Below are 11024 nucleotides of genomic sequence, written 5' to 3' on the forward strand. Positions count from 1 at the left end.
TAGCTGCTAACAACCATCAAAACTGAGCATGGACTTGATTCCTACCTTATGTATTTACATCTATCCGACTGGGCGATCTAATCGGCTGGTGGCTGATGACTAGTGCAGAACTTTTCCTTTGTTACATAAGTTTTCCTTTGCTATATATGTTTCCTTTGTTAAGTAGTACAACATATCCTAGTACTCAAAATATGTTAAGAACGCGATGCAGGAGTGTAATAAGTGTCAAACGCCGAGCAGCCAATGGAAATGACACATACCACGTCGGCGACACGTAAAATTACGTTCGGCAGTTACGCGTAAAAATTCATCGGTGCATAGTTGGCTGCTGCTCTAAGGCGACGGCACCAAGGTCAATAGGGACGGCACCTGAGGGATCATGCGTGCAGCAGGAGGCCAACAAAATAGCTCTCGTCATTAAGTACAGGGTCTTCGGAGCGAGCAAAAAGAACCCAAGACCAACGTGGTGGGCCCCTTAACGATCGGTAGTGCCTCGGTAGGCTAACATGGAAAGCCCCGGCTATAGCGCAGGAACCCCGGGCAATTACGGAACTGCTCAAGACCATAAATTAATACCCCTGTGCGATTAAGAGTGCTCAGGCAGGTTAACAACACGAGCCTCAATAGGAGTGAAGAGTCCTCCGCACATGAGACCGAAGGGAGAGAGCCCTCGATTCAAGGCAGAGGTCCCCTGAGCATCCAGTGTCTCCGTGCCTTACCTTATAAGAGCTCAAGCAACGGTACAAGGCGCTCCAAGTAAGTGGAAAGAAGCTGAGACTTATATGAAGGGCCTCAGGGCAACTGAGTGCACTCTGGCACATGGGGTCCAGAAAAAAGTGTATAGAGCTTTCGGGCGATTGGGAAAAGTCCGTGGAGGAAAACCTGATCGATCAACAGTGCTCAGGCGTGGAGGCAGATAGCGTAACAACAGCACATTGGGCCCTAAAAGAAAGTGCAAAGAGATCAAGGCCAACGTGGAAAGCTTGTTAGCGATCAGATTGGCCCGGCAAGTGTACATATAGGGCCAGGCAACCAGCAGCGTAATGTCTCTAGGCAGCGTAATGGGCCCCCAAATTTCTCCCAAGCAACACTTTCTCAATCAGCGAAGAATGAGCTTCGTTTGCTTATCAAAATTTTTATTTTTGCTAACAATAGTTCTTGGTCGCCTGTAGGCCCAAAGACATTCAATTTTGTTGCATTTTGTTGTAAGAAAACTGTGTCCGTCCGGCCAGTTATGGGCCCCCTCTCGGAGCCTTTAGGTCCTCTCGGCTTAGTCCATGGGGCAAGGTCCCGTGCCCCCCCCCCCCCCCCCCCCCCGCTCCTCCTACCCTCTGCATCCGCCACCGGCCCGAGCAGCTGAATAGATGGCCCGCCAAGAACTTGGGCCATCCATTCAAATAAGAAATACCCATAACGCAATGTGTAAGGCTCTGAACAATCGAGTGCGCCCAAGCAGGTTAACATCTAGAGCCCCGTCAACGGCGTTGGGCCCACCATTCAAATAAGAAGTACCCAAGACCCAATGTAGAGGCCCCCCGCATGATCGAGTGTGCCCGAGTAGGTTAACACGCGCCCGGGTGGTCGGCTAGATACCCTTCGCCCCCGTGGGGGGTCAATTTGATCCCCCCACGCGATCTTGAAAACTAAGAAAGCTAGAGGCACCAAATTTGCAGGGTGCGTTGAGCTCTACGTAAACTCACTTAGGTCAAAGTTTCAGGTTCCTAGGTCGTGACGTTCAAGTCAGATAAGGTCAGACAAGTTAAAATTCTATGATGGTCAAAGTGCCCCCAGAACCTAGATAATTGTTTCTGAGCAGAATGTCACAAACTCATCTAAGGCCAATGACCTTGTTTGACAATTTAAAGTCTATGGTGACCATATCATACAAGACTGCCCTGAGTTTTGCATGTGAAAAGCGACAAGGATTACGCTAGGCAGTATGCTCCATAAAACAAAATGTTGACCTGGTTCATCTTAGGTCAATGACCAATTCTCACCTTTTACAAGCAAATGAAAAATTTACAATGCGGTTCCTGCTATCAACAAATTCGAAATGAGCACCGGAAGCTATCCCATACAGTAAGCTCTAGAGTAATAAAACAGGTTGGTTTTGACCTTGGCCTGACCTTTGTATCCGACCTTAGGTCAACGTAATTTGCTCCTTAAATACTTGTTTGCCTAAGAAAGCATCTCAGAGATGTGTGGCTTCGTCAGACACCCCGTTGTTGCATCAGATTGAACGATTCTCTAGAAATTGCCTTCGCTGAAACCATGGCCTAAATTTGACCTGCCATAGGTCAGCGACCCTGCAAGGTACATCAAAATATGTTATGTCAAACGATCCGCTATTCAATTGTCTACAGCTAAGCAAAATTTGGCGCGGCTACGCCGCGCCGTTCGGAAATTATTCCGGAAAAATCTTCGGAGGTGGGTCAATGTGACCCCCGAGCGCGGGTTAACAGACAAGGTTCACAAAAACCTTCGGAGGTGGGTCAATGTGACCCCCGAGCGCGAGTTAACAGACAAGGTTCACAGAAACCTTCGGAGGTGGGTCAATGTGACCCCCGAGCGCGGGTCAACAGGCAAGGTTCACAAAAAGAAAGTAATACCCTCCATTCAAATACGAAGTATTTAATACAAATGCAGAGGACCCCCGAATGATCCAGTTCGTCAGAGCAAGTTGACATGTAGAGCCCCCGTCAAGAGTGTAGGATCCTCCATTCAAATAGAAAGAAACCAAGACCCAATGTGGAGGGCATCCAAATGATCTAGTGTGTCCGCGCAGGTTAACAAATAGGCTCCTAACAAGAGCGTTTTGCCCTCATTTCGAATGGGAAGAACGAAAGACCCCATGCAAATGGCCCCAGATTGATGGAATGTGCCTGGGCAGTTTATCCAAAGAGGCTCGACAAGAGCGTATGGTCCTTCATTGAAATAAGAAACACCCAAAACCCAGTGCGGAGGGCCCCCCAAATATGCAGTATACCCGAGTAGATTATCAGGTGGCCCGGACATGAGTGTAGGACCGTAAATTCAAACACCAAGACCCAATATGCAGGGTCGCCGAACAACCCAGTGTGGCCGAAGTGACGAACAGATGGGGTCCTCGACAAGTGCGTAGGGCCCTCCATTCAGAAAGGAAGTACCCAAGACAATGTGGAGGGCCGCCGGTTATTCGAGTGTACCCGAGCGGGTTAACAGATGGTGCCTCAGCAAGAGCGTAGGGCCTTCCGTTTAAATATGAAATCCGCATCACACGATGCAGGGAGCCCCGAATAATCGAGTGCTCCAGGGCAGGTTAACAGATAGGGCCCCCGAAAAGAGCAGAGGGCCCTCCATTCAAAAAGGAAATACCCAAAACCAGATGAAGACGTCCCCCACGATCGAATAAGCCAGAGCATCTTATCAGAAGGGGACCGATACGAGCGCACGGCCCTCCATTCAAATAAGAAGTACCCAAACCCAGTGCGGAGGACCCCCAAAAGATGGAGTGTGCCGAAACATGCTATCAGATGACCGCGATAGCAGCAGAAGGTCCTAAATTCAAACAACAAAAACCAATGTGCAGAGCCCCCGAGTAATCCAGTGTGGCCGAGAAGATGAACAGAGGGGGCCCCGACAAGTGCGTAGGGCCCCATTAAAATGGCGGGTGCCCAAGGGCCCGATGTAGAGGGCCCCCGAACGATCGAATGTGCCCGAGCAGGTTATCAGGCCCCCACAGGAGCGTAGCCCTCCCCCCTCACATCCAGAAAAGAAGTACCCAAAACCCAGGGTGGAGGGTCCCCGAACGACTGAGTGTGCCAAGCAGGCCATCAGATGGGCCCTGACAAAAGTGAGCTCTCTGAACAAGTGACAGAGCATTGGAAACGCCCTGGACCAATGTTGAGGGCTCATGAGCATACCGCAAGTGTGTCGGTGGGTTAACTAAGGCCCACGTAATGGGCCCCTGAGCAGCCGAGAACGCCCCGACAGGTCGAGATATGGGACCTCAGATAAAGCTCACAGAGCCTTTCCGGCGAATGGAAAGAATCGATGGAAAGGCCGTGATTGACAAGAGGCCCGGAACGCTAACAGGAAGGGCCGCAACAACAGCACAGGGCCCTCCGAGCAAATGCAAATAAATGAAGGGCAACGTGGAGTGCTCCTCAATGGTGGAAATGATCCTGCAGGTGGGCTTGGGTCCCCCGGAAACAGCATGGGGGTCCTCGACAGTGTAACGAGGCTTAAAATAACCCGTTTACAACTTCCAATTACAGAATTTTTTTAGTTCTCATAGGCTCTTTCTTTCGCTTACAATTGTTTTTGGTCGCCTGTAAGTCCGGAGATATCCAGCTTTGTTGCGTTTTGTGCAACAAAACTACACCTGTTCGGCCGGCTATGGGGCCCCGCTCGCGGCTAATGAGCCCCTTCGCGGCACAAGGGGAGGCATGGCCCCATGTCATCCCTCTGGATCCGCCCCTGTTCAAGACATAAAACGTGTTGCAGCACTTAAGGTGGAAACAAGTTTGAAAGCTTCAGATACTAAATGCCAAAAGTAATGCAACAAGAAACGTACAACTTGAGTTTCTCCTATAAAATACCAAGTCACAGAATGAAGGCTCTTCTGTCATACATTTCTAAAATGAACCCCGTTTCCGGCCGCCTTCGGCGGCCACTGCCCAGGCCCAACTTTCCCTCGTATGACTGACTGCGAACTGATCCTATGGCTGCTTTGCTGCATGTCTGTGGATCAGCATTTCTACTAATTGGTGCGTTAAGCATACATCGAACACTGGTAGTGTTTTTTCAGCATTGCCTTTTCTTACACCACACCACAGCAGAAAATAAGCCTTCGGGAAGCTGCCCGCCTTAGGCATGAATTGGTCCGATAGTCATTAAACTGCCCCTCATGCAACGTAGTCAACTTGATCTGCTTCTGTAGGCAGGAGCGTAGTCGGAGCCTCACCAATCGGGAGGGGGAAGCAGGGTTGACAAAATTATCCTTGATGGTGACCCCCGAAAAAAATCGTCTTAGCTTGGCTTACACAGCTTAACGTCTTATTTGTTAATAATGGCACGGTTTTATTCGTTTCATTGTCATTTTTACCTTATAGCCAAACAAGAACAGAAACCAGAAGCCACAGCCAGATCAATTCTATTTGTATGTTGCAAGCAATAACCTGGAGAAATCAGGCGTTAAACAACTGGATGGAATAAATCACTGGCGCCCTTCATCTGCGAGGGATCAGTGGACGTCCTCTGCAAACTAGTGAAAGTCAGAAACTTGTCAAAATCTTTTCTTTGGGTTCAACAGACATATTTAGGTCCCCGCGAAGGTGGATTGTAGATTAAAATGGGTGAACAAGGTGTGTTAACGCGGCTAATTCATCTCTGTCTGGAAATGTTGAACATTTAGTCAGAATCGTTTAGTGATGCAACTTATGTGACGAAGTTTTGAAAACATGCGCTGGTAAATTTTAGTCACAAAAACCTCGACGCCAAGCGTTACATTTTCCATGGGCTTCGCGGCGTAGGCCCAGCGGCTAACACTGAGCCGTGACCGACGGGTGGACGAAAATGATGATTCACCCGCATGATTTTTAGATTGATGATAGGAACGGATTGACAGTGGAATCTGGAATCCGGTGGTGGAACTGAAAGAATAAAGGTCACATTGTTCCCCTCCCTGGCGTGAGAGGTCCTCTCATCCGCGCAGTTAGCTCCGGATTGACACAAGAACCTATGCTGGCGCAACAACATCACTGATCGCCGCAGGTGGTCCAGTAAATGTCACATAGACTCCAGTTCCATATTTCTCCGTGCTCTGCAGAGATGTTGAGGACCGTGTAGATTATAGATGGCAGAACTTGGATTGTAGATCGAAACGGGGTCCCAATTTCGTATTCACACAGCTAAAACATGTTCGTCTTAAAATTTCAACATTCAGCCAGAATTTATCGCGGAAAAAAATTATGCCGCACATTTTTAAACATGCAAGCTCGCAAATGTTGCAACGGCCTCGGCGCCCGGCACTGTAGTCTCCATAGGCCGCGACGCCCGGCACTGTAGTCTCCACAGTCCGCGACGCCCGGCACTGTAGTCTCCATAGGCCGCGACGCCCGGCACCGTAGTCTCCATAGGCCGCGACGCCCGGCACCGTAGTCTCCATAGGCCGCGGGGCGTTGGCCCCGCGGTTGACGCTAGGCGACGGCCAATGGGCAGACGAAAAAGATGGCGCATCTTGAGAAAGATGACTGGTTAACTAGGTAGGTGCGTGTATGACTGGTGTTTAAGGTGGCACAGAGGTACGCTAGACTCAACTTAAATCTGAAAAAGTGGCAGGGGCAGATAACATTGCTTGCTCCCACATTGAAAGGTGGAGGCATGACCTCCCTGTCCCTTCCCATCCTCCTATTCCTGCACCCATGCAAAGATCGTTTGGAGAAGTTGATTGCTCGTCCGATAATTGGACACCCTTCACCCATAATCACGTCTATTTGCATCACCCTCATCTCCACGGTTGGCCAGGTGTTCATACACTTTCGTGCAAACATACTATTATTGAATGCAACAGAGTTCAGCAGCGTGCGAAACCCTATGAAGGCGTACTGCCGTCTTCACAACACCGAATTCTGTTTAAAGGTCGTCCTTGGTGGCGACCATCCATATTTGCTTGAGCCACTCACAACCTTCTTAGGCTTACCGCTTTGCTTGCAGTAATATAAGTCCGTATCATACGCCTCATCTCGGTATGCTCTTTCAATAATGTAGCTACAATGTTCTTCGAAAGCTTTTTACATGCGGGAAATGGTCCAAACGGGCCGAAACGTCTTAAAGCAATGGCGAATGTAAGTGATCAAGACCTCTGCCCTAGTATCCTCTTCCTTGCTTTATCCTTTATCCCAGCGACGCTCTTTTTCTTTCGATCAGACTGCGTGTAGCAGTTATGAGTGAGCCCAAGGAAACCCCACCCCCGCGATAGGGCCCCACCTAATCGCTGAGCACAAGCTGCGAAGAAAGGTTCGGTGCGGACCACGTCTCGGCGGGTGGACCACCAGGTGCGTGTAGTTCTGCCCCACTTCTCTCCGCTCTCATCTCGTAGCCCTGAAATAGTCATCGCCGGCCGAGAGGGCTCTAATCCAAGCAACCTTAAGTTAAACCTTAATTGAGGCACACAATCAGCAGCGCAATCTGACTATTAGCCAACTGCGATCTGCAGTCGTTACGCTTGGTGCTGCATCACGGCAAACATAGATGGCTGAGCGGCCATTTTTGGGGCCATTAGCAAAGCACGACCAATTACAAGGGGTGTTCGCGTGACGTTCTATGACGTCATACATGTCTGGATGAAATTCCCATAGATGGCGCGTAATAGGTTGCACAATTTCATGTGCATCAAGCTCAGAAACAATAGGAGTTGAAGTCTTCAAAGGGATATCGCTGAAGGCTGATAGAAATGATTATGAAAATGACTATCTCATTTAAAAACTCCATACAAATGTAGAACATTTGCTTGAAGATACCGGCATGCCTGCAATATTCGTGCCGAGGACGGTTAGTTTGACGTGATCACTGCAGTTCCAGAGGATTACGTGTTCGCGCAACCCGTGCAATGCAACATTGATTGACCCGGGGCAGCTTCAGTGCCGCCGCCGAACCTGTTGCCATGGCGACTAAAGGACGCGGCACGACGCATGGGTTTAGGGAGTCAGTTGACGCTACTGGCCGTGACAGGAGGACCCGGTCCGACAAACGTGAGTGAATAGTCTATGGGGTTCGCGGCAGCTCTGCGGCGGTAGGTTGACGTTTCATCGGTTCATTCGTTTCTCAAGCACTAAAAATCAGGCAGCAGCCGTCTGCACTCCAGCCATGCGGGATAACACTCGCTCGACGTGCTGCATCTGCACGTAACTTTGGCAAGCAGGGTGGTTGCATTAGGCGTCGCACAATGGCGACTGACGTACGGCGGCTTAGCACAAGCGCGCATCACTCTTGCTTGTCATGCAGAGCACCTTGCTCGCCATCTTCCAAGTTTTCTAGCGCTTTCGTAATGCACCCACCATGATTGCAGGCCTTCGTGCCACGCCGAATTCCTCGACTTCAGTGGGTGTGCACTGGCCTGTGCAATGTGCCGTGCACGGTGATGTGTATGCGCTGCACACCGTCATTTCACACTTTCCGTCATTTCCACTTCTCATCCCCTCGCCAGTCAGGGGCGCGGCCAGAATTTGCGACGGAAGAGGCTACCATATTATCACGATTTGTGATTGGAGAGACGAATTTTTTTGTGAACGAGCATCAGCCTCATTGTCAGCACCTACGCACTGTGAACAAATTGACGGACTCTACAAATGCTAAGTACAATGCTTGGCGCACTAATAAGCTATTGATGTTGTTTTCCCCCGTGCCGTAAACAATAGTTTTAGATGCGCGCCGTGCACATTTCCTCGGCGATCTATTGGTGTTGTTAGTTAATTGTGGCTGCTAGGCTCTACATGGTGCTAACACCTACCTAGTGCTAACACCGGGTTAACAGGATGATTATGCTGCTAGCAAAAAAAAAAATGTAATGGGCACAAACCAGTAGAGAAAAAGTGAAGTAAATCTAGCGAGCATTGTGGCAGCAATATAGAGCATTCAGTTTTATATCATTATTTTGTGTCTTGATACTGGGTCTACCTGGAGCCAAAAGGCCCAGATGTGGGCTAGTTTGGATCAGTGACGGGTGTGGAGTCCTGAAAGAAACGATGATGAAAATATCAGGTGTTCTTATGCCGAACACAACTGACCTTCTCTGTCCCCGGAAGCATAGGTTGAACAAAGATATTAAGGAATTATTTGAATCTGGTGTGAAAATATTCGAAGATTGCGGCGGTAGTCATTCTCACTAGTCACTGAAAGAACGAAAATTGTTAAAAAGAGGCATTGCTGGCAATGTTAAGAAACGCGTGCATCTTTGCATTCTATAAATTTTCGATGCCCCATAATGCTAATATGGGGATGTGGCGTTTAGCACATAGCAAGTGTCAAAGTACAAGTATCGAGAGTATCCAAATACAGTATACACAAGTGCACAATGTACCAAATTCAAAGGCACGAGCATGGAGTATCGAGATACATAAGTATTATCTCTATTGTCAGTGCATGTTGTATAGAAAATTTGACGCACAAAATGAAGCAAAACAAGATCCTATGCATATTTGTGATGCCAGGGACCAGAATGGCGAGGCTGACCCAGGCAGCAAGGTTACGAGATGCTCACTGAGTTAACGGAAAAACATAACGATGAACCGAACTTCTTCGCCAGAAACTACTTGTTGGCCATTTGAGTGGGTAGAACGCCACTCTTTCAGTAGCGTGTTGATCAGTTAGATGACATGACACGCAGGGCAAAAGGCAAATGTTCTTTGAAAGTGGTGGAGTGCTTGACGAAGATGATGGCGTGAATGAGAAAGTGAATGCATCCCAGGGCCTTCATGCAAGATGAGTTGGATGTACTCAAGCACTCATCCACAAAATGCTCCTGGAGGCTGGACTGGGGATAAAAATAGACAGAGGGCCAAAGTACCTGATAATGAAGAGGAATATCAGCAGTCATCAGCCTTCGTGGAAGCCATTATCCAGGTTTCTACAAGGGTATGGTGGCCGTCAACGTCAAGTTTTACTAAGCAAAGTGCAAAATCAAGTGCAATCATCAAGTGCAAAGTGCAATCATCAAGATGAAAAGCGTGCCTTTTATGCACTTAGGGAGCTGAACTTAGGGAACTGAACTAGGAAGCTTTAAGTACTTAGGAAGCTGAACTAGACTGGTCAGACTTAGCGACGGGATACTTAGCGGGTGTAACATTTGCTCTCCAGGGTTAGTTGCATGGTCAAATCGGATGAATAGCCGATCACCCACGTCCCACAGATCATGGGAGCCATGGATCAGGAGATGCCGCGCAAACTGATCCAGCACCTGCCTACGCGCATGCGCCAAGCTGACCGTCCAGGTACTCGACGAATACTGTGATTAAAGAACAGTTCATGTTCAGGCTCCAAAATAGTGTTTTTATTGTGTCTTTTTCTGAATTCTGCAAGAATATATACCGATTTTAGCTTTCTCCATATTTCAAGTAATCACTCGTTATGTTTGTGACATATTTTTGACCGTAACTTACATTACACATCGAGGAGAGAGGGGGTTTTGATGGAACGGAACCAAAATGTAATAAAACGATGGACTCGGATGGAAGGATGGAAAGGCTTGTGGGCTGGGCAACGTGACGTTATTTTCAGACGAAGTCCCATGTAACGCCATTTCTATGTTTGAACATCCTAATGCTGGGCACCATTGCCATCCTCTCATGACCAACAACACATGACTAACAACACACCCATTATCGGCTTCGCAGGTTCATTAGGAGCCAATCGGACATTACTTTTTCGAGATGTTATGCTCAACGCAGAGTAACTAGGGTGGAGGGCATGCTTTAATGGACAAAAATGTACCACATTTTGTAGGACCAGCCTTATACACACGCACACACACACATATATAAATATCCTCTTATATATGCATATATATATATATATATATATAGATAGATATATATATATATATATATATATATATAGATATAGATATAGATATAGATATAGATATAGATATATATATATATATATATATATATATATATATATATTATATATATAACAGGATGTCAAATCGCGGCGTTGTAATAATCTATCTCCGACTTCGGGTGCAACTAAAATGCCCATGCATTCCTTCCACATGAACTCGCTAAGAAACAAGCAGCCAAACAGTCGAATACCTCCTTTGTCATCCAATCCAGGCATTCGTTGCATGCTGTACAAAGCTCGGGGTATGCTGAACCAAACGTTAGGCCTACCTCCTAGAACTGGTGAGCCGGTCTTGGAACGCCGCTCATAACTTATTCGCGGCGCCCGGTCGATGGTAGACGATCCCCTGCTCGCCCCCTCCCCCTTCCCCTCCCCACCCCCGTCTGACCCGCCGGCGGGGCGTCGATCGTCACCGATTATGT

Source organism: Pollicipes pollicipes, unplaced genomic scaffold (genome assembly GCF_011947565.3).
Source record: "Pollicipes pollicipes isolate AB1234 unplaced genomic scaffold, Ppol_2.1 Scaffold_4881;HRSCAF=5763_pilon_pilon_pilon, whole genome shotgun sequence".
NCBI lineage: Eukaryota > Metazoa > Arthropoda > Thecostraca > Pollicipedomorpha > Pollicipedidae > Pollicipes > Pollicipes pollicipes.